This window comes from Pteropus medius, unplaced genomic scaffold, assembly GCF_902729225.1.
Source record: "Pteropus medius unplaced genomic scaffold, Ma_sr-lr_union100, whole genome shotgun sequence".
NCBI classification, from domain to species: domain Eukaryota; kingdom Metazoa; phylum Chordata; class Mammalia; order Chiroptera; family Pteropodidae; genus Pteropus; species Pteropus medius.
Window position 1 is genome coordinate 35,324,951 of NW_024349800.1, and position 24,342 is coordinate 35,349,292.

Below are 24,342 nucleotides of genomic sequence, written 5' to 3' on the forward strand. Positions count from 1 at the left end.
TTTGCTGCCTCATTCAACCCTTCCAAATCTTGAGGCTACAGAGGTGTTACCCCCACTTCTCAGCCGAGGTGACTGGTCTTCAGAAGAGGGTACGATAGGGGAGGACTGGACTGAGACCAAGGAGCAAGGGCGCTGAAAGGCAGCAGAAGGACCTCTCCAGCTCAAGAGCAAGACAACAGGACCTCAACCTGTGGTGTTTACACTTTTATCTCAAGTGTAAACAAAACAAAACAAAAACAAAACAAATACAACCAACACTTTAGTGGGGGATAAAAAAGAACCTGCCACCACAAAACCTAATAGTGGCACAGGAAGCCTTTTCTCATTGCTATTGACATCCCTGGGTGTGTCCACCCTCGCAGAGCCAGAAGACTCACCGCAGAGGAACCTGTTGCCAAAATGCTGTGGGGCTGTGCTATTTCAGGAGGGTGATTTTCCCAGGCTGCTATTGTCTGCATTTTTCTAACCAGGATGGGGCACTTCAAAGTGTGCTGCAGCCAACCAGTGCTGAACTTTGCTCTAGTTTCAAAATATAAACGAACAAGTGGCAGCGGAAATGCCCAGGAACAGGTCTGAACAATCAGCCCCCGGGGGAGGCCCCGGTGTCAGCTCCTAGGAAGGGTAGGGGACTCCCAAAGAGGGCTGGGGACTCCCGAAGAGGGCTGGGGAAGAGATTCATGTTTGAAAGCAATCCGCATTAGGTGTGTCAGAGCCAGAGTCTCTAGGGTAGACTCCAGGATCTTCCAAGCAAGAGAGGAAGAAAGGAGATGGGGGGAGCAGAGGGGATAAGGGTGTGGCGATCAGACTAGCTTTTATATGCGATCTTGTTTAAACAAGACTCTTATCAAAGAGTAATCCTAAACGTTGGTCTTTCTTATTATCTCAGCTCCCTGGGGAATGGGTATGTGACTTTTGGGTTCCAGGAGGCGGGATTAAATTGCCTCTTAGCAATAAGAGCCCCAAATAAGCAGATAAGGGTAATAGTGTGGGAGAGGGGGAGGATTTCTCCTCTATTCTTCTTTAGTTTTTACAGCTAGACTAATAACTACATGATAAAATTGACGCAGACTAGATTAATAGGAGAAAAACCAATGCATGCACACGGGAGAATCACAATATGATGCTCAGATCATAAAATAAGGCTCAAAGAAACGATCGAACCAGAAAGCTTTTTATACCTTTTAGACAAAGAAACAATACATTTGTGAGAAATTGGACAAAGAAAGTTAGTGCTTATCAGAAAGGAATCTAAGCAAGCTTGGTTATCTCTTAGTGAGGAATAGAAGCAAAGTTTAGGCTGGGGTAGTAAATTAGTAAAGGCGGTACAAGGCTTGTTTACAGGAGTTTCGACTCTGGATTCTTTTAACTCTTGTGATAAGGTTGTCTCTCCTCCCTCAGCAGGGTGGGCACCTATCACATGGGAGATTTATCTCCTGCTTTCAGTGGGACAGAGAGAGGTAGGTCAGGGTTTTCTTCTTGTCCACGAGCAGTTTCTTAAGTAACTTTAATTCAAAATAATCAATACGCCATTGTGGGATCTCTTGGGCCCCAGCAATAGAAATGGAGGGGAAGGAATTCGTTTGTGCCTCATGGAGATGTTCTTTGCTTCCCTCTATCTGGACCCGCGTCTTCTATTGCATAAGGTGTGCGCCAAGACTGAGAGCAAAGCTGACATCTAGTTATAAGGCAACATTCGATGGCACAGCCCTGTGCTGTAGGTGCCGAGGAGGGAGTGGGACGTGAAGCAACGAAGCCCGTATGGCGAAGGATGTCTCGTTCTATGTGGGCTGGGTGGGGGCAGGGCACTAATTTTTAAAATCTCTATTAAATCTCTACTATGTGACTAACACTGTTAAATGCTCTGGGGGGAAAATTCCAAGAAGTTGACATATAATTAAATGTGTGTCCCCTGTCTACCAAGGTCACAGTATTGTGTTTGAGAAGGGACAGCCACAGCCACAGGAGAGACAGGTACCTTGTGTGGGTTGGGGGGAAGTGGGTGGGCTTTGCATTCGAACTGTCTGGATTCGAAGCCGCACTGGGCTGTGTGACTGGTTAATGTACCTCTCTTTGCCTCTGTTTTCTCACCGGTAAAACGGGAATAATTTTTCAGCATTGTTGTAAGGATTTAATGTAAAGTGCTTAGCACAGCGAGTGCTCAAGAGACATTAACCACCATTTATTATTGTTATCTGACACTCTGACCCTTGTCCTTCAGGTGTTTACAACTTAAAGTAAAAAATAAATAAACACGGCCTGAAATATGACACAAGTGAACTTGGTTATTGCTGATAAGTGTGCCATAGATGTCAGAGGACCCTTCAAGCAAGAGCCATTCAATTAAAGAAGGCTTCAGGGAAGAGATGAAGGATGGGGCCTTCAAAACTGGGTCAGAATTTAGTGAGGACATTCTAGCCGAGAATAAGTAGCATATTCAAGGATATGGAGGCAGGAAAATGCCAGGCATGTTTGTGGGGAGCCACGTTTCTTCACCTTGGCTTTAGCTAAAGTTCCATAAGGGATTTGTGAGAAATAAAGTTGGAGATTAGGTGAATTAGTGCCAGGCGGCAGACTGCGGAGTTTGAACTTTATTGTGCATGCAATAGAAACCCGTTGGGAAGACTGATAAGGGATTGGGATCTGCTTCTTCTGCCTTCCCGATGGTGATCTGCGCTTAAATATTGAGACCATGCTGAACTGAACCATCACCAGATCTGCAGAGACTCTCATCAGCTTCAGTTTCCGGCCAACGGGTATGCTGGAGGGCAGGGTCCACCCAGTGTGCAGAAAGGCCCTCTCTCCATCTCTTCCACTGTCGACGTAACAGCCAAACCTGTAGAGAATTTTTATGAGTTTACTTGAGTCAAGCTGATGACATTGTCGGGAAGCAAGATTGCAAATGCTCCTGAGAATGACAGTTTTTCAGCCTTTTTTTCACATATATATTTGGATTTAAGGAGGGAATGTAAGGAAGATTACAGGGAGGTGGGAGAAAACCAGGCAGGATTGGATTACAGGATAGTTTACAAGATTATGTGCTTTCTTTGAGGGTGATTATACTTCTGAGGGGATCTGAAAAAAGGCATTTCAAAGGTGTGTTAACCTAGATGCACAAAAACAGTGGATGGGGCTTGCTTAAGGCAAAGTTAACTTTTTACTAGGGAGGTTATATGCCTGGGGTGTGACTACCTGCCCAGTTAAGAATTTATGGTCCGATCACCCTGTGAGGTTTCTTTTGGTCACTGGACTTGTCAGATTTATTATAGATCTCCTTTTTGTCCGTACCACTCTTGGAGCATTCAGAACTACCCCGCAAATGACCTGAGAATGGTGATATGGTCAGGGTGGCTGCTGCCGGTCAGCAAATGGAGCTAAAATCGGTATGGAATTATGCTGTTTGATATGGCAGCCACTGGCCACTTGTGGCTACTGAGCACTTAAAATGTGGCTTTTCAAAACTGAGATGTGCTGTAAGGGTAAAATATATACCAGATGTCAAAGACTTAAAAAAATTAATAATATTTTTAATATTGTTACATACTGATACAATAATATTTTAAATATATTGGGTTAAATAAAATGTTATTAAAGTTAATTTCACTTGTTTCTTTTTACTTTTTTATGTGGCTACTAGAAAATTAAAAATTACACATGCAGTTTATATTACATTTCTATTGGGCAGTCTAGGGAAATAGGGTTTGGGAGACTTATGACCTGAATAATTACTAGGGCTATAACTGTATATCTCATATTAGCCTGGGTAGGTTGCCTGGCTTCTAAAACAGCTCAGATTTGAATCAAATAGTTTCAGGATAAAAAGTTTGGGGAGAAAGGGGTGTGTCATTTTTTGTGTATCAAGTCTTCAAGTTTCTCCAAAAGTTGATTCCAAAATTCCAACTTTCAGTTGAGGCTAGAGGATGACCAGACAGTGTTGCAGGGGCCACTCTGGGAAATTACTCACCCACAGGAGTAAAGGCAGAAGCTCCTAGGACTTTGGGGGTGCTAGGTCATGGTTTCCTGGGCCTTCCGTCATTAACTCCTTCGGGGGGCCACCTGTGAACACTACCAATGCCGGTGAGTCAGGAGCTGGTGGAGAGGCTGGGATCAAAAGGCCTCTGAAAAATGTGTTGTACGCGAAGCTGTTCTAAAAGATTAGCTCAAAGTTTTGTACTTATGCGTGATTTTTTTTCCCTCCTGTGCTTTTCAGGGCTTTTCTAATTTTCTACATTGAATAAATAAAAGAAACTTTTTTTTTCTTTTTAAGATAAAGAAGGGAGCAGTCGTAAGTTCTCAGTTGCTGTTAGGTGGAAGCTGGTCAGGGAGGAAACTCAGACAAGATGCTGCACGTCCCCAGGCTTAATATAAAGCAAATATTGGTGGAGGGAGGTTCTTTTCTGTGAAGGCCAGAGAGGCTCCTTTGCAGCCAATGTAGGCAGGCCTGACTGCTGAATACTGATGCAGTGTGAAAGTTAAGAGGAGACATATGGAACTAGGTTCACATTCTCCGTGTACAAGTTTACTGTCTGCGTGTCCTTGGCAGATCTTCTACCGTCTCCAAGCCTCAGCCTTCTCATGCTGGGTTGGTGATACCTTTAAGGATAATAAGTATTCGATAAATGTGAGCTATCATTATAATGGAAATTTCAAATATGCATTCTAATAGTAATAGAATAACATTTTAAAACACTTCCTAGGCTCCACCATAAGTATTTCACCAGTCTTTCTTTCCAGACCAAACTGGAAGGGAACACGTCTCAGAAGGGCCTGTGAAGACATGGAGAAAGCTGAGCTGCACAAGGTCACTCAGCTGCACACTGTTCCACTGGGAACTCTGTTCCAACACTGCCCTTGACACCCCACTCCCCATGTCAGAGTCCCTGAGGAAAGTCTTTGGTTCTAGAAACTAATTAGGAAAAGCCAGAATAATGGTAAACATTTTCACGGAAATCTTAATATCAACAAACTGCCTGTTACAGAGGGCAAGAAAACATTACGTCAACCTCTAAACATCCAGCTGGCATTAATCAGGGGCTCCATTTGGCTTGATGCCAGGTCTCATTGGCCAGTATTTCACTGCCTAACTCTGGGACAATCACAATGTGTTGTTTTATTGCTAATGGACTCAATGTTCAGAGAGAAATAGAACATTTTTCCATCATTCTTGTCGTTAATTTTTTTTCACTTTTTTTTATTGTGGTAAAATACACATAACATAAAAATTACCATCCTCACCATTTATAAGTGCACAGTTCCGTGATATTAAATACATTCACGTTGTTGTGCAACCATCACCACCATGCATCCCATAACACTTTTCATCTTGTAGAACTGAAACTCTATATCCATTAAAAAATAATTCCCCACCCCTCCCTTCCCTCAGCCCCTGGCAACTATCATTCTATTTTCTGTCTCTACGAATTTGACTACTCTAAGTATCTCGTATAAGTGGAATCATGCAGTATTTGTCTTTTTGTGACTTGCTTATTTCACTTAGCATAAATGTCTTCAAGTTTCATCTATGTTGTAGCATATTGCAGAATTTCCTTCCTTTTTAAGGTTGAATAATATTTTATTGTATGGATATGCCATATTTTGCCTATCTATTCATCGATCAATGGATACTTGGATCGCTTCCATGTTTTAGCTATTGTGAATAGTGCTGCTATGAACATGGGTATACAAATATCTCTTCGAAACACTGCTTTCAATTTTTAGGGGTATATATACCCAGCGGTGGTATTGCTGGGTCATATGATAGTTTGAGTTTTAATATTCTAAGGAGCTACCATACTGTTTTCCTCAGAGGCTGTACCATTTCACATTCCCAACAGTCCACAAAGGTTCCAATTTCTATATACTCCTGCAAACACTTGTTGTTTTCTGTTTTTCTTTTATAGTACCCACTCTAATGACTGTGAGGTTTGATGTGAATATTAAATTGCTTCAGAACTTTCCATGGGTTTTGTTGCATATCTTTGTTTTAGGTTTTTCATCTTCCCTCAGATGTCAGGCCACCCTTGTTATCTCTTGGCTTGCCGCATTTCACTATTCTTCTTCCCCTAGTGGCATTGTCCAGGTATGTTGAGGTAGGGGCTGGTGAATAAGGATACCACCCAAACTGGACGCTGGAGACCAACAGGATGAATTCTCTATGGGCTGTAGGTAACAGTCATGGGGTCATGAGCATGGGAGCCCTGATGGTATATGGAGAACCTGTTGAACCTTAGAAAAATCATACACAGATAATGTACACTATTTAGACGGGACATCACTTGCAAAATTCTTAATCTTTTGGCAGGAAATGAAATGGGATATCTCTTGCAGAGTTAATCTTTTTAGTAAACCTAGTTAAGTTTTCTTCCCTCCTTTCTTTGGAAAAAGGCTCTCTCCCTCAAATTCTGATAATTGCCCTGGGACTCAGATCCTCTGGCTATTGATAAGGGTCATCAGCTTATTGGTAGCAGAAATGATGTTAAGCCTGACAGGCCCTTTAGAGTCTGAGAGGAAAGTGGATTTTACCCTTTAAGAAACAATTAACCAAACCTGTTTCTCTTTACTCACTTAATAGGCAAATCAATAATAGAAATTAATAGATATAAGATTTAAATAATTTTGTATCATCTTTTCCTTGTCTAGGGACTGAGGTGGTACTTCAACAGGAAACCCAAGACCCCACACTGACTGAGGCAGAAAGGGAATGAGCTCCATGAAACTCCTGTAGGCAGGGCCTAAGGCCATTCTCAGCAGGAAGCAGATACAGAAGAAGAGACCCTCACCTTCCATACCAATAATAAAGAGGTTCATGGCTCTTAGAAAAGAGCTAGGCAATAAAGTTAGTTAGAAGGTTTCAGGTCTGCCAGCAAAGACATTGAGGTCATCCTATCCTAGAAGGGGTCCACCCTAATCTGCCCACAATTAAGAAAGCCAGAAGGCATTTTTTAACTCATACGAAGAAACCAGTAGGCGGAGAATTAGGTACCAGTTTAAGTCAGTCACTCGCACCTGCCCAATGAAGACCTCAACAACCCTCAACTCACCTGAGCCTCATTATACCATCATTATAATATGATGCATATGCACAGAAGTTCATCGATATCATTATAACAGACTGAATTCTGGGAACAAACATGTGCAGAAAGTAAAATGATGAATCACTAGGTCCTGTCAATCTTAGTTGTCAATCAAGGAAGCCCACTCTAAGTAACCACCCACAGCAAAAAGGGATAAAAACTCCTGTAGGCTTTGTTACCAGGCCTTTTGAGCCACGCTTCTCTTGCTCAGGCCCACTTCCATGTCTGGAAGTGTACTTTCCCTTCTAATAAATCTTTTCTTTTCTACTGTATTTCGGAGTCTTGCTCAATTCTTTGTTCGAGACATCAAGAACCTGGACAACGTGCCGGGAGAGGATGACCACTCTCCGGTAACACTATCACGATGACTTAACCCAGTCGTGCTCAACCCAATGAGTGATGTTGGGTGTGAAGACTCTTTTTGTATCACAACTGAGTGGAGGGGACAACTGGGAATGAGGGTACTCCTGGCATCCAGTGGGTAGAAAGCATGGAGGCTGTTAACCACCCTCTAAGACATAGGAGACTCACATCCCCGCCCCACCCCGACTCCGCACACAGAACAACCTTGTCCAAAATGTCAATAGTTCCCAGGTTGAGAATCTGGTTGTTGACTCAGCAATCACTGCCCTCTATTATATACTCCTAATCCACTATTTAAATCATTGCTCCCCAACATGCACTCCTGCTCCTGTCAGGCAAGTCCTGTCCTTATTCCTAAACCTGCCTTTCTTAGTTCTGACCTCTGTGCCTTTGTTTATGTGGTTCCCTCTGCCTGGAATGCTCTCCTATGCACCTATCGGAACTCTGCCATTTTTTCAAAACTCGAGCAGCACTTCTATAGATTTGTCTTCAACTATCCTAGTCACAGCAACCTCTCTGACCTTCCTCTTAAACAAGAGCAGCTATTTCTCACTTGCAATGTCTGGTAGGGTGGTTATTATATAGTATCTGGAGTGTCAACTCATTGAGAGCAGGAACTGGAGATTAATGTATATATCTATATATCCTCTGTAGTGTTTAAGGTTCTCTGTTCATAGGTGAGTAACTATGCACCTACATTGTCTGGCTTTTCCTTGCTGTTCTATTGGGAGTTGTTCCTATACCAAGAGAAAAATAGTTGAAAGGTTGAAAACTTCATTGCCTGAGGCTTGGGAAAACCTTTGATATAATAGGATTTGATCTGCATGGCCCAGAGATGGGAATTTTGTAAATTTCTATCTCTTTAGATGAGATAAACAGCTACCAAACTTTCATCTAAAAAGCCTGTGATGACATACACGAGTAAATAAACACCACTTGCCAAACTTCGAGCATGCAGCAGCAGAGCAGCAGGGACCCAGGCCAACATTCTTCTTTCCTTTCCCAGTGTGGGACCATCTTTCCTTTCCCAGTGTGGGACCAATAGCTTTATTGGTCTGGAGGAGCAGCCCAAGCCCCACCTGTAAGACCCTGTGATATTTGATATTCTCTTTGATTGTATTGCACTGTTTGTGCTGGAAAACATCTATCTCTCTCTCCTCTGTGTGTGTGTGTGTATGTATGGTGGGAGTAAAACAGGGCTAACCTTGTTATGGTTGTAGTGAGGATTAATAATGCAAATTATCTGGCATAGCGTGGCATATTAGCGAACTCACAATAAATGTTATTTTTCTCTGCTTCACTTCCCTTGTCAGTCAACAGTGATATAACAACAATAGTAATAATAGCAACAATAACAATATAATACTTTGTATTTTTCATATTTATTCGAGTTTCTTCGGTCCCTAGAAGGTAGCTGAAGTAGGGATTTTTAATCTCATGTTAGATGAGGAGATGACTCCAAGGTTGGAGTTGCAATGAAGTAATAGAAACAGTATAGTTACAATTTCATACAGGTACTATCTGCAAACTTAGAAATGGGTTCTTTCCTGTTCTCTATAACTCTTTTCTTTTCTTTTGCCTGTGCTCACCCCACCCCTCATCTCTCTTTCTTTCTAATTTACAGGTGGGTGGGAAGGAACATTATGTTCCTATACATTCCCTCTTTAGGCAATCTCATCCTCACACGGGTCTATAATTACCATCTATATGTAGATGACTCATACAAAAATCTTTAGAGCTCTCCTTTGAGTTCCAAACCGTACATCCAGCTAGCTGCCTATTCATCAACTCTTGGAATTCTCAAATGCACCCCAAGTTCAAAAAATGCAAACCTAATCCTGTAGTTCTCCTTCTTAAAAACCTTTAATTCTTCCCATTGTTCTAAGGAAATAGATGACACTAACACAGCCTACTGTAATGTGCTGTCATCTAGCTCCTGCCGATGCAGGACAGGGCAAATTCCTCTAAGTGACGGGGAGACCAAGCCCTGTACTGAGAGAAGAAGAGAGTTCTTTGGGGGAGAGTGAAGAAATGATTCAGCACAACATGCCAAAGTTAGAGTCAAAAGGAAAGTTTATTAGAAAAATGGTAACACTCCACAGACAGAGTGTGGTCTCCTCTCAGACAGAGCATGAGAGGGATGGATCAAGAAAGATAGTGAGTAGAGGGGGGCCGAGTGTTCAGGGAATTCAGTTTATATATCATTCTTTAGTTCCTGTGAGTTATTGTTTAAAAGACTTTGTTAACCCATTTCCTTTGATATGGACATACAGTTTGGAAAAGGAAGGGTATATAGCTGTGAAAAGGTAAGAATATGTAGTGTGAAAGGCCTGCTGGCAATTCTCAGTCTTTAATCCATAAGTTCCCCATGGTTTTAGCCATTGGGAATGACTGTTGGTTCCTGTTTCCCCTTCACAAGTGTGAAGAATGGGCAGTTAGCAATCTCAGCAGAAATCTTCCTTTGTTCTGAAGATGTCCTCCTGGCCTGGATGCAGGGCTGATCAACATATTGTAGTCTCTGAATGGCTTGATTAATATTTTTAATTCTCTTGCCTTCTGCCTACATTACTGCTACCTCTCAGGCATCGCCTTGCATCAGCCCCCTGTGGGGACCCACTTAGAATCCCAGAATTGGTATAAAGATTATTTTAAGCTGAAGACATTTGGGATTCAACAGATGCAGAAAAAGGCCTTCTTGGAGCTTATATGACTAAAAGAAAAAGTTCTGGAAAATGAGGCTGCCACAAATTCTCTCTTCGAGGTGGCGTTTATTCATGAGAAGGAGAGACCAAGAGTAAACCTACCATAAACCCCCGTCCGGGGGAGTTTTATGCCCATGAAGAAGTTGGGAAGACCACCACTTGTAAGTGCATCAAGGAGCATTATCACAAACTTTCTTATCTCCCCTTTGTCCTAGCAACCTATTTGTCCTCTCTAAAGAAAGTCATTTGTTCTTCCCATAGTGGCCTTTTCTATATCATCCCTTCTCTCTACTAAATTAAGTATAGAAACCTCTAACTTTAACTATTTATTGAACTACTTCTTTTGTAGCTCGATATGTATTTTTGCGTATGAATATATTTCTTTCTCCTGTTAAACTGTCTTTTGTAAGTTTAATTCACAGGCCTCTAGTTCTGAACCTAAGAGGGTAGAGGAAAAGTTTTACCTCCCTGACACCCTCTTGATCTTTATGCTCCACTACACTGGCTTCATTTTAGTCTCATGATTCCTCCTACGATAGACCTCTGCGCATGCTCTTTCCTTTTCCAGGAATACTTTTTCCTTCTCTTGACACCTATCAACTACTCTTCATCTTTCAGAATTCAGTTCAAACAGCACCTCCCAAAGGAAGGCTTCTCTGACCTCCTAATTTTAAGTTCTCAGGGCATCTGTGCTTTTCCTTTGAAGCACTTGTTACAGTTGCAATGGAAATTTGTATGGTTATTAGATTAATGTCCTTCCCTAGTGTAAGCTTCTTGGTGGTAGGGGTTCTATTTTCACCATTGTATTTGTGGACGAAAAAAAAGGCTACATACTAAACCTGACAAGCTTAGGGGAGGCCAGCATGGCAGTCCGTACAAACTCAGAGACCAAAAGAAACCACAGAGGATGGATGGTCTGAGCATAAAAATTTCTAACTAAAAGCAGGTTATGGCAGATAGTTACATCCTGGGCCTACATCTTTGTTGACAAAGGTCAATCTACCTTAAGTAAGCCTGTTTATTGTCTTTTGGCATCTAAGATAACACACCTTTGGAATGTCAGAGTGATCCCTTTTTTCCAGACCCCTCAGGGCACAGCCCAGAGACCTCAGAACCTTTTATAATTATCTTCTCTCTTGCATACCAGCATATCATTGCTGTGTGCTGTAAATGTTAATTATTAACTCTCCTGTACCCACTAATGTAAAAGAAGTGTCCCTTCATTTTACTTTGTATCCAATCTCAGAGATTTCCCCACTTTGCTTTCTCTCGCCCTCTTCATCTATCATCAGTGAACCCTTCTCACGTCTCCTCCTTTCGTTCTAATGTATAAAATATGCTGCAAAACTCTGAAAAATTCTCTGGAGCATTTTCTTAATCCGTTGAGATTTTGCTTCCTGGCAATTGTCATTGGTTTGGCTCAAAAAAGTCATTCAAATTCTCTACAGGTTAGGACTTTTCTTACGTCGACATGTTCTAATATGAAGTAGGCACAATGGGGGTTCAGAACAAGCCACTCAAAGATGTGCCTCAGTGGCATGTAGATTATTTTGAGCTAAGAGCAATTTTAGCTTCAGGTTCAAGAGAAACTCCTGCCCTTCTCTTTACTTAGAAGAACTTGAATTAAGGACTTACCCATAATAAGAGATTATTAGCCATAATCTCTTTTTGACCCACCTATATGGCAAGGCAGGCTTTTACTCACTAAACATCTGCTCTCCTTATCATCCTGCAATGACCCTTCCAAGCTTCCAAGGTGCATGATCTCATCCCTAGCTCAGAATGTCTTATATACTTCAATTATCCTTTCTGTTTCTGAACCTCTCCTGCATGTGGGGTCTCTGACTCTCTCATGTATGTGGGCTTCCCATGCACATGTATGTGTTAAATTTGGTTATTTTCTCTTGCTAATCTGTTTCATGTCTGTTTGATTATTAGACCAGCAAAAAGAACCTTGGGGGTAGAGGAAAGTGTGTTCCTCTCCCCCCACACTCAAGAACACATGACTGACTGAATGCCTGAATAAAAAGGTAGAGGAGAAACTGCACATCTGATGGACTAGAACCACTCCCTCTAGGATAATTCTTTCAAACTAAGGACACGTGTAGCCCCTACATCACAAGTTGTCAAAGGTTAGTCATATAATGGGCAAAGCAATCTCAAAACAGCCAATACTAGTATGAGAAAAGTGGTTACTCTATCCTGGCAACTGTCCTGATCATGGATTAAATGACAGTTTATTTGAGAAAGGTTGACCCAGAAAACCATCCTACAACATGCAACATGCATGAGAGAACCAGATCAAATCTAAAAATATCTCCATCCGTAGGATTGGAAACACTTCGGCCTCTCTCCTTGCAACCTCTACCCTTATGGATTCTTTTACCTTTTTTACTGAACCTACGGAATGCCAGGATGGTAGTGCTGAGATGAGATCTGGTCTCCTGCTCTCATTTTACAATGAGAAAACTGGACCAGAGAGGCTTAGCCACTTCTCCCGTATCATGCAGGTAGTCACTTGCAGAATCAGGGCTCAGGAAGGGATTTTCTGCTTTTTTTGTCCAGTGATGCTTGGGTCTGACACCTTCTAGGTTTTAGGCATCTTGGAGGCTGAAGACCCTGCAAGATTAATGTTCTTGTGTGTTACCTTAATGAGAGGCAGGAATGCTGAGTTTATTTCTCACCCGTGTGGTTCACTGTCATAAATTCGGGCCGGGGGGATCTGAGTAAAGCCTCTCAAGATCCAGGTGACGGATACCTGGAATGGAGACTGGACTCTGGCAGCGTGCAGGACAGGAGTCTGGATTCTGAGGCGTGGCCTTAGCTCTGCCATCAGATTGCTGGGGCTATCACTAGAACTAGGGCAACAGGCTTGTCTCTAAACGTTTTTGTTAAATGGGTTAACAATACTGGCTTTGGGCTATTATGAGACTCAAATAAGATAATATGCTCAAGAACTTTAGCACATCTGGCACCTGGTGGTCAATAAACGGGGTGGGAGGGTATTATTCATTTCCATTCCAATTCAAACTCATAAACATTTGTGAGATGTCCACATTAAAGGCGAGCAGTCGGGAGCAGAGTAATTACTTGGGAGTGGAAAACAGCCTCATTCCAAAGGACATATATTTTTTTTAGGTATGCTAATATATTTAATCAGTCAAGTCTTGCTGGTCAGCTGAGCCTCTTTCAGTGACTTTGCATATCTGTTTTCTGATCCATTAGTCATAGGGTTTATAGTTCAACATCTGGAGCAGTCTTAATTCCCTCATTCCCAAATTCTTGAGTAATTTATCCCTGTAACACCCAGTCACTGACAAAGAGTACTTGTGGTTATTAAGAACTTTGGAGCCCCTGAGTATGAGAAGATGAAAGGGGTCCTCTTTTAAGCCTCTGTGACTATGGCATAAAAATATTTTGAGTTAGAATAGAAATATTTTGAGTTCCTGAAATCCCTTAGCTGCCTAAAAGCAGAACCTCCTCAATAGTTACAAATCTCCTTCCCAGGGGCAACTCTAATCTTTGGAGAGAAATTAGCACCACTCTCGGACACTGCCACAAAACTATCATGTCCCCCATTCACTCTCTAAAGAGCTCATTTATCTTTCCCATACTGTGCCCTACCCCCTCCTTCATCTCTTAAAATGGTAAATAAGCTAAATATTCTAACCGCACCTTTGAATCATATTTTTTTTGTAAACTCCCACACGCATGTGATTAAAATCCATCTTTTCTCTTGATAGTCTATCTTGTCGGTTTAATTCACAGGCCTTGAAACCTCAAACCTAAGAGGATAGAAGGAAAATTTTTCTCCCCGACAAGATCTTGGTACCACCAAGCCGTTCATAAACTAAAAAAACAAAACACATTGTTAAAAAACTATTCAACTGAGTAAATTTAAAGATCTAATTGGCTTTATTGAACAATTCACGAATCAGGCAGCATCCCATCTAGTAAATACAAAGGTGCTCTGAAGAGCTGCACTAAATGGAAGGCTTTTATAGGACAAGAAAGTTAAGGCAAGGTCACCTTCCCTTAGGGGGAGGTAGGAGGTTTTATCCTGGAGGTTACCTACCTCACTAATACTCACCAGGAAATTCTAGATTGATTGGTTTAAAATTCCACTCTTGGGTAAGGCTGAAACTGCAGTCAGGTTAAGTATTAAGTCTTGGCAGAGCTTACCACAAGTGACTCCATTTTGGGCTAGTAGTTTCTTTTTAGCAACATACAATAAATATAAAAAAGTGTACGTAAGGTTTCTATTGTGACTATTTGGTGCCTTTTTTTTTTCTTTCTATCAAACATAAATTCTTTCAAAAGCATTTTCTCTGGTGCTTCTGATTTGCTAGTGCCTAAACACACCTGCCTATTGGGTAATCCAGCCCTGGATATAGTTAGTTCGAATTTTACCAAGAATAAAGGCGTTGAGGGCACATAGTTGGTAAGAAGTGGAATGAGGATAAAGTCGCTGTCAAAGGAGTTGAAGCCTCTTGCTGCACATTAGTGAACCCATTGGACTGTTTCCTGCTCTTCGCGGTGACTAAGGGCACTGAGATAAGCATCTCTGAGCATAAAGCTTTGAGTTCGTGCAACTACAAATACTTCTGTAGAATAGGGTTTTAGGAGTAGAATTTTGAACTCAAAGCCTATGAACACTTTTAGCATCTGGCTGTTTTAAAATGATCTGGTAATAATATCTCATTATTTTCAGGAACCAGAAACTTGAAGTTGCTTTTACTTCTGGTTGCTGCTTCTACTTTTCAGAAAGGAAGATTTGTTCTGGGAAAATGATACAAACTTGGAAACAAAGAAAGATGTTTGTGTGACCTTTTAATTATCATAGGAGAACATGCCCTAATAGACCCAGCTGAGGGTCAGCTAACTCTGAAGGAATATACTTCATTTGACTAACAATTGATTGTTATTGTTATTTTAATAATTTTGCACTTTTGAGAGCTCCTACTCCCTCACAAGGACTCTCTAAAGCAGAGAGCAGCCCCTAGATCAAGAACCTCACAGAAAACGTAATCTTCAGATGTTTTGTGCCTCCCGGCCTTTATGTTTCTGGGCTGCTTCAACCAACCAGGAAATTTCTGGCTCGTTTTCAGAGCTCTCATGTGTCAAAATCTGATGGTCACACCTATCTGTCTGTTGTGGTTAAGATGTCGGTTTCAAATATTAGAAACAGAAATGTGGTTCTCTAAGTCATGAGCGTCTACCTGTTGGGAACTGGGAGGACCTAGTTATTGTCTTTCCAAGGAGAGTTTGAAAAGCCTGGTCTGGGCCCCAGAAAAGCTGACCAGAGAAAAGGCCTGGTGGACGAAGTGGATCGTTGAATGCCTCCCTTCAAGTTTAGAGGCTAGAAGCGTGGGTCGGGGTCTGTGGGACCACTGCTTGTGCTGGGAAGTCCCTGAGAACTTCTAAAGGTGAAATAGAGACCTGGGCTTGCAGTCTTCTGTCAACATTTTTTTGTTTAAGGAATAGCGTGGGATGAAACCATGAAAGATCCAGAGTGGATGAGAGAAAGTGAGGGCCTACAGTTTTCTGTCTGTCCAGCTCTTGACTCTCAGAGTTGTTTACCTGCGGAAGTTTATTTTTGTTTTTGTTTTTCCTGCAGGCACTTGTGTCAGTATTTGCGCTTGACTCGTGGTGGAAGTTATAGCACTGAAGCTTGTGGTTCTTGTTTGTGCATCTGTAAATAAGAAAAACCTTTGCCCCTCCCCACAGAGAGGAAGTAATTGGCCATTTATGATGATTTGTGTGTAATTGTAGCCCTTTATATCTGTGGTTGGCTTCGTTGGGGGAAGCTCGGTTAACAGATCATTGGACTCTGTTATTTGTACTTATTATAGGGATCTATCAAACTAACAATTAGCAGTCTGTTCTAAAAACGTACCTGGGATTTGTTTTAATACGGTATGGTAAGAAATCCAGACATGGAAATGATTATCATGCAAAGAAGTTTACACTCATAGATCCCTAGAAACAGGAGGCAGGGCATGCCCTTCAGGGCCATTTGGGAAAGCACCAGGGTCAGTTAGGAGACAAGGGGGAGCATGGCCCAGAACCTTTATTGGGGGTTTTTGCAAGAAATCATGGGTGAATAGTATGTTGAATAGTATGCAGAATAGTATGTTGAGTGAGTTTAGGATCAGATGGTTTGAATAATTTCGGTGAGCTCTGGGCTACAGAAGTATTTCCTAGGTGTTTGGTACCTGGTCCTGGAGTGATTTAGGTCAGCGGAAATATTGGCATGGTGTGGGAGATTTTGATAAAAGAGATGGTCACAGTGTGGACTCTTGATTCTTTGGTTTGCATATCAAAGGTGTGCTTGCAGGGGAGAGTTTGCTATCTAGGAACTGGCTGGCCCTGAAGAGAGGCAGTCTGTCCCTGCCTGATCAAGGCTTCAAATGCCAAAGCACTTTTCACATGAATTCAGAAAATAAGAAAATATTAAAGTCAATACACGGTCATTAAAAAGTAGTAAGGAAAACTTTTATGAAGTATTTTTAATATTTGATAAATTCAGAATCATATCTGGATCTGTGCTCACCAATACTGTTAATAGAGGCAAATCATTGAACGGATAAGATTGACTTAATAATTTTGGTTCAAAAACTGCTCTATGATTGTAATAAAAACATCTTGATATTATCAGTGCGTAGTATAATACAAATGTATATCTCATTTTAGCTAAGATTTGGGGTATTTTTTGTTTTATTGGGAAAGCCTAAATTAATTTGAACTTTCTAATTTTTTGATACTAGTTTTATAGGTTAAATAAATTATCATTTTCCCACAAAATATTTAAGGTTATGAGAATGCAAACATATGTGTTCAGCTAAATTGAATTATAACAATAAATGTGTTAATAACAAGAAAAGAAATGGGTCGATTCTTGTGGATTTTAGACAATGCTGCAAATCCTTTGGATTTCATTACTTCACTTTCTTTGTCCATGGAAATTTCCATTCATCATCTCTCTGACAAACTTTTAATATCACTAGTAATTATGTTATTTTGTAATTGCAATTTAAACATAATTTCCAAGATCTTCAGGCAACTTTAAGACCTTAGGCTAATATTATAGATTATTCAGTTAATGAGAAATCTTTGGCTACCTGTAATTTTTAAGAAAATTAAAATTCACAAAGAAAAAAGTACTGAGTCACCAAGCATAGCTTTTATGTTTTTAAAAACTTATGTAGTATAATAAAGAGGTCAATTCAATATGGTATATATTTTCTTATAATGTAATATTAATTATATTTTAAAGCTAAGATTGACAGCTTTAAATAATATTGTCATCTAACTTTACACATAAGTGTATATGTTTAAATATATATACATAACATGAATAAACAAAATTAATTGTGTGTGATGAAGTAAAGATGCATGGTTCAATACTGATCTTGGAGATTCTAGTTTGCTTTTCACCAAAGGTAGTAAAAAGTTATTTATCTGTTATGTAATCTACCTAGATAATAGAGATACTTTATTTCAACTGAATATCTTCCTTGAGAGACTGTTTAATTTTTGGTGCTATCGAAACAGGCACACAAAGTTCCTCACTTCTGAAAGAGCCACATTGCCAGATGATGATGATGATGATGATGATGATACCTTCTGGTCTATTTGTTTAAAAATATTCATTGTGACTCTTGTTAGCCAGCTAGCCAAGGCCCAACTATTCCTTGTTCTTAATACCTATGCTTCTATCTGAAGTGAGTGCTCAATCTCCTTCTAAACTGTTTTTGATGTTTCCTTCCCCTAAAATTCAGAAAAAAACTGGCAAGTTATTTTTTGCACATGAATCTTATTTGGTACTTCCTACAAGCTGTTTGGTAGCCCTCAAAAGTCTACTCCCCTCCTTTATAAAAAGAAAGATGCTAGAAATAACTAGGTATGTTTGGTAATCTCCATGCTTTTATTGCTCAGCTGATAGTGAGAACTGTTGTGTTTCTCAAGCTCACAATATGGAAAAAACTGTCAATAAAAAAGAAGCTCAGCTCTCCCGAGTCAATTGTGAACAGGTAAAGTGTTGCTTCAGCGGTCGTTCACCCTTCAAGATGAATAGAAGCATATTTGTGTTCAGGTAAACATGACTGACACGACAATTCTCAACAAACTTATTTTTAAAAGGTTTTCCTATGTTTAAAATACCCTCACCAACCGGTAGCAATTATAATGTTACTGGATGGATTAGAAGGACTTTGAGATTTGTCTCTGCCTTCGAAGAGCATGATACAGTCTTACCCTGGGATCGCTATGAAACGGTTATGTATTATACCTAATAGAGGAGTCCATTCTTCTTTCTGGAATTGTTGTAACTGTGATAAATTCACCAGCCATTCTGTTTTGTCATCAGCAAGTGGTTTCTCCTTTCCTTTCCCATTGTCTAAAGACTTTGGCTATAAGTTATAGTTCAGAAATTGAATCTTTTGAAAGAAACGTTAAAAGAATAAGAGACTCTACCAAGTCTCTTCACTATTGACACCACAAGGAATAGTATGACTTCAGGGACTCCGTATTATCCACATATGAACAGGATGTATACGCAAAGATGCTGCCATGCACTGTATACCATCCACACAGCATTTATTCAACTCGTATTCCTTCCTGGGATTTATATCTATAAAATTGAATGTATCTGTTGAATGAAAAGTCTTTCTAACTCTGGCTCACACGGCGTGGTTGGAGCCCTCTCCTGCAGGGTGTGGACTTCCCTGCACTCACTCCAGGCCATCTTCTGGTCAGAGTAGAAGTGGTCACCCCTGGACAGCATCCTCAGTCTCAGCTTATCTGGATGCATTCTATCAGTCAGGGTTCAGAGGTCATCAGGAAATGGAAATCACCCATTTATTTTAATAGATAGTTCAAAATAAACAATTGTTAACTTGTTGTAATAAGGTAACTGACAAGGCAAAAAGAGAATACTAATTTATTATGGATGTAGCAACTGTGGGAAGCTCCTGCCACTCCTAGGGCTGAAGGAACAAAGGAAAGAGGTTGGAATTACTAGAATTACTAAAACTTAGAATGAGACGAAGCGTTCCGTGGAGCTGGAACTTAGCCTTGGAGAAGGGGCTGCTCTCTGAATCCTGATGGTGTCTCTGGGATGGGGCTGCAATAAAGGTGATTCTGCTGCTCCCTGGAAGGAACTGCCACTGCCAGGGGAAGATGCATTGCTGAGGTGACACTGTCAGGAACAGGTAGCCAACAGGAAGTAACAAACCTTATGTCCCTACTCTAGACTTGCAGGCTCTTATGATCACTCACTACTCGTACAGTTTATCTGAGAGCTGCTGGCAAAGGAGAAATGCATTTGTATACATTCTCAGCCAGCATCACAAAGGGGAGTATTAAGGGTGGATTGGGAGCCAAGAGGTAAAAGCTTAACTGGCACACCCAGATTTTCCTAGTTTTTTTAAATTAATTTCTTAGTTAATGAACTGGAGATGTAATTTTGTAAAGAAACGATGTGTCTTATTTGCAGTTATTTTCCCTTTCAAGGGTTCAGACTTTTGGTCTTGTTGGCATAATATCTGATTATCTTATGTGTGCAAGGCAACTTCCCTGTCTTTAAGCTGGTTTTTTTTTGATTATCAGCTACTATGATATTTCATAGCCTTCCTGCCCAGACCAGGTCTTTAAAGAGGAAGTGAGATGTGTTGTCCCCAGCAGTGCCTGGTACAAGGCCAAGGCTACAGAAGGACTGAATACTTACAGAATGACTGGCTGGCCGAATGAATAATGTGGTTTCATTTAAAAGGACTCCTTCCCAGTCATCATCTTGGCTCCCACACAATGCTCCACATGTGGCCAGTCAAGAATGGTCATCTACTTCATTTCCAGGCTAGGACAGGGTAATCATTTATTTCAAATGACTGGGTAAAAACACATCTGCTATCAATAAGATCGGAAACATGAGGGCTACAATAGGCTTTCTCTGCAGGAGCCAGGGCTGGAAGGAATTCTAGCAAGCCTACTTGGGTAGGCTTGCGAAAATGGTTACATTGCCTGCATACCAAGAAAAATGCCCAGGGGGCAATTTCATGACGTGGGATTTCCTGTGACTGATCCAGAGCTGTGTAGCTGATTTTACTCTTACAGAACACAGTATTCACTGTGAGAACAGAGAACACCACTTTCTGGGGCATTCTATGGCAAGAATAGAGGGGACAGGAAACATCATTTATAACTTAGATCAAGCTTTCTTAAAATCTACTCACTGGAAACAACACAAGTGACTATCAATTGGTGAATGGATAAACAAAATGTAGTCTATCCACAGAATGGAATATTACTCAGCAATAAACAGGAATGAAGTATTGATCCCTACTATAACATGGATGAACCTTGAAAACATTATGCTATATGAAAGAAGCCAGTCACAAAAGACCACATAGTACATGATTACATCTATATACAATGTCTGGAATAGGCACATCTATAGAGACAGAAAGTAGATTAGTGGTTCCCAGGGGTCGAGGAAAGGGAAGAATGGGATGTGACTGCTAACAAGTACAGGGGTTCTTTTTCGAGTGATGAAAATGTCCTGGAATTAGACAGTGGTGATGGCTGCACAGTGTTTTTTAGTTGTACTAAAATTTTATAGTATGTGAATTATATGTCAGTTTTTTAAAAAGGAAAATAATGATACTATAAAAAAAAGCAAAACCATTCATTATCACCCTGAGTTTCTCATTGCAGTTTTCTAAATGACTAAATGCTACCACGACATTCAATAATTCAGCATTTCATATAACATGGCAATGGAAATAGATTTAAGGAGTTGACAGCAAATGTGGGTTTTACAGAGTTCCTTACATTGAAGTTTATAGGCACAATTTATTTCAGACTCAAATTGGAAAATCTAGCCAGATGACTTCAGAAGCAGTGACAGTTTATTCACTGTCCCTTAGCAGTTGTGATATTTTTACCCCAGCAGTGGTGATTATCTATTTAGACGTTAAGTTACCGAAAGAGAAGGACCATATCGTCTCCATCTCTGTGTCCCCCTCATCTATCTGTGTTCCATATGTAGAACATTTCCACAAACTTCTTCCCTCTTTCCCTAATTATGGGGAATACAACTCATAAAATTCAATACTGACTTTGATCCACTTAATTATTTTTAAATAGAGAGAAGCAAATGGTGTTTCCATCTCCCTTCAAAAGACCAGGGCACAGGAATTAATGTCAAACATAGTTAAGGAAGGAAGTGCAGAGTCCAGTTACTAGGAACTTCTCACTTTTATATTCCTTGGTTGGGCTGATGTACATACTTTAACTTTCTCCTCAACGTTCTACTTTTTGCTGACCTTCTCTGTGTCTGTGTGTGAGATCCTCTTATCTCAGGACTCTCACATGGATGGCAAGTTCATGCTAAATGTTAGCAGAGAGACTCAATTCCTTCCCACATAGACCTCTCCATAGAGCTGCTTGAGTGTCCTCCCAACATGGCAGCTGGCTTCTGCCAGAGCAAGTGACCCAAGACAGCACAAGGCAGAAACTGTAATGTCTGTTATGACCCAGACCCAGAAGTCACATTTCTTCATCTCCACAATATCCTATTGGTCATGCAGGTCAGCCCACAGTGTGGGAAGGAACTACTACACGGTGTGTGTCTATTAGGAGTAGAATCATCATGGGGCCATCTTGGAGGCTGCCTGACATATAAACCATAAGATAAAGGGCAGTTTCAAGTGAATTGAGTTGGAATTCTGTACATCCCACAACACAAATCTTAAATCCTGGTTGTGACACTTCAAAAGAAGCACACTGGACCTGTTTTCAGGATATCCAGAGAACCAGCAGGGATTGGGCAGAGGCAGGAAAAACCCCTGAGGGTAGTGGAAAGGTTCAGACTCACCCATCAGAGAAAAAGGAAAAGACTTGGTTGGAGTCTATACCATGGGAAGGTCTGGAAGAGAGCTCGTTTTGCCAAATTACAGGAGAATAGAGTGGGGCTCTAGTTTTAAAGCCATAAAGTTGTAAGAACACACAAAGCTGCTGTCCAATGAATCTCAGACCCCTGAGTGATCCAGAATGAGAATGTAGACAACACCTTCTGAGGGGAGGCCAGAAAGTTCATGGTTCCTTCAAACTGCTCCTCGGCAGTCTCCCTAGGTTTGCAGCCCTGCCCTGGAGGTGCCACATGCACAGTTTCTCAAGGGCCCATGAGACCTGGTCCTATCTATTCTGAGGTCCCACATGGTCTCGTTAGGATAAAGAGATCTGGGCAGCTCGCTCTGTAGCTATTTTCTTCTTCCATTGTTTAGTTTGGAAGGATTGGTCCTGAGGTTTTCTGGGTGGGGCTGTCTCACGAGGCCAAACCATGTCTAAGGATTGGGCTCAGATTTGGGGTAGGGGCTGGATCTTCCTCTTCCACATAGTTGTGGCTTTGAGAGACTCGAATTGCCACAGGGTGTGTGTGTGTGTGTGTGTGTGTGTGTGTGTGTGTGTGTGTGTGTGTGTGTGTGTGTTACGAGTGGAGTGTGTGTGTAAGGGGGAGAGGGCTAAAACTCCAGTTGTTGTTTCCAGTCTGGATACTGCAGAGAAATTATTGCCCACTGAACTATATCGTGGTTGAGCATTTGCGTTTATATTTAGTATAAATATAACTGCTCCAAATGACTTATGTTATTAGCAGAAATGCAAAGTTCAGAAAGAAAATAAGGAAAAAAATGGAAAAACTTTCCTTTTCTCTAAGTTCTTGGACTTTTTTGACTCTATAAACCCAAGTTACATTTTGAGCTTTATGTCTCCATGTGCCTCCTTTGTCCCCAGAACCAAGATGCTTATGTCACAAGCAGCCACTTGGCGTCTCTCCGGGGGAGAGGGGTGGACATCTGTATTCTGTGCTTTGGGATGACTGTGTCTGGTTCTGAATCAGGAAACTGAAGAGCCCTGGGCTGGTTATAAGGAAGTCTGGAATTTAAGTCCTACTTTTGTCTCTAGCCAGTCTTACAAACTTGAGCAGGCATCTTAGATTCTCTGAGCCTCAGTTTTGTCATCTAAATCACAGGTGATAAGACCTGTCCTGCCTATTTCACAGGCTGGTGGAGAGGATTGACTGGAAAATGAAGTTGAAAGTACAATAGGTGTGTGTGGTATTTTTTAAATCAGATATAAATGAATAAGTACATGTCAAGTCACCAAGCCACCAAGGGTGCAGCCACCTGCTGTTTGTTGCTGAGTCTTACCTATCTGATTAGAATGGGTACTTGTCGGTGTCTTCCACCTGCCATAATAATGGTTCCAAATCATAGGGCGTCTGGCAGGGCTAGGGCCAGGTTTTACACGCTTATATAATTTAGGGACACCCTCCTTAAGGAAAAGAATGTGAACACATCGCTTGGGCCTCTCCAAGGTCTTGGAAGGGGCCCATGCTAATGGGAGACCCTGAAGCTTCTTTAGCTTCAAGGTAATTTTGCCTGTGACTTCCAGATTTGATGCATGTCTGGCATCTGAATATCTCTGGGAGCAGACCAAGATTCAGACTACCTTTTTCCCACTGCATCTTCTGGATTGGGAATTTTCAGAAGCTTTCCCAGATACTGAAGCTTCATCCCACTGTAATATACTCTGAGCAGCCCCTGCCTGAATAATCCTTGACTCATCTAGGGCTGGCTCTTCCTCTGATAATGATCTCTACCCCAGGGGTCCTTGCAAAACCTCAAGCCAAAGCCCTTAGTTTAAGGTGGAAAAAATGTCCAGAGATGGGGTCTGGCAGCACTGACACGAGGTCAGGCCTAAGCAGCTTCCTCGCCCCGGACTTGGCCAAAGACTTAGTACCTCACATGCCACCAGGAGGTCCCCAGGCTCTGGTGCCTGTCCCCTGGTGTTGGCTTTGTCCCACAGATCCTGTTTGTGCTCTCTTCCTTCTCCTTAGAAACTGACCCTTCAGGCTGACCTTGCCTCAGGAGTTGACCTTTGGACCCTTCTGGCTCACATATCTCCAGCGTGCCAGCCCCAAGTATCCCTACACCTGCCTCTGTGCCCCAGCCAGAGTGCTGATTCAACCAAGATAGAAATCCTAAAGGTCTACTCGGGACCCCTACACTAAGGGGTTTAATCAAGTGGAGCGAGTGCGTGCCTGTGTCTGTGTCGTCTCCTGGGCGGGCTCAGCTCTGACCCAGTCCATCCCAATGACCTTAGACTGTAGGAAAGTCAGGAGCCTCAAGCCACACTTGTTATCCTCC

At 41.4% G+C, this 24,342-nt stretch overlaps 2 long non-coding RNA genes across 2 annotated transcripts; one reads left to right on the plus strand and one right to left on the minus strand.

Moving 5' to 3' along the window:
• The first annotated feature begins 1,603 nt into the window (after window positions 1-1,603).
• Window positions 1,604-2,572, plus strand: LOC120621672 (uncharacterized). The gene is made up of 2 exons (XR_005658236.1): window positions 1,604-1,971; window positions 2,219-2,572. It is a non-coding gene; the product is annotated as an uncharacterized LOC120621672 (long non-coding RNA).
• Window positions 2,573-2,575: 3 nt separating this feature from the next.
• LOC120621670 (uncharacterized) lies at window positions 2,576-22,538 on the minus strand. Its single transcript, XR_005658234.1, has 3 exons — window positions 22,011-22,538; window positions 3,962-4,062; window positions 2,576-2,833 (listed from the first exon to the last, which is right to left on the minus strand). It is a non-coding gene; the product is annotated as an uncharacterized LOC120621670 (long non-coding RNA).
• Between the last annotated feature and the right edge of the window lie 1,804 nt (window positions 22,539-24,342).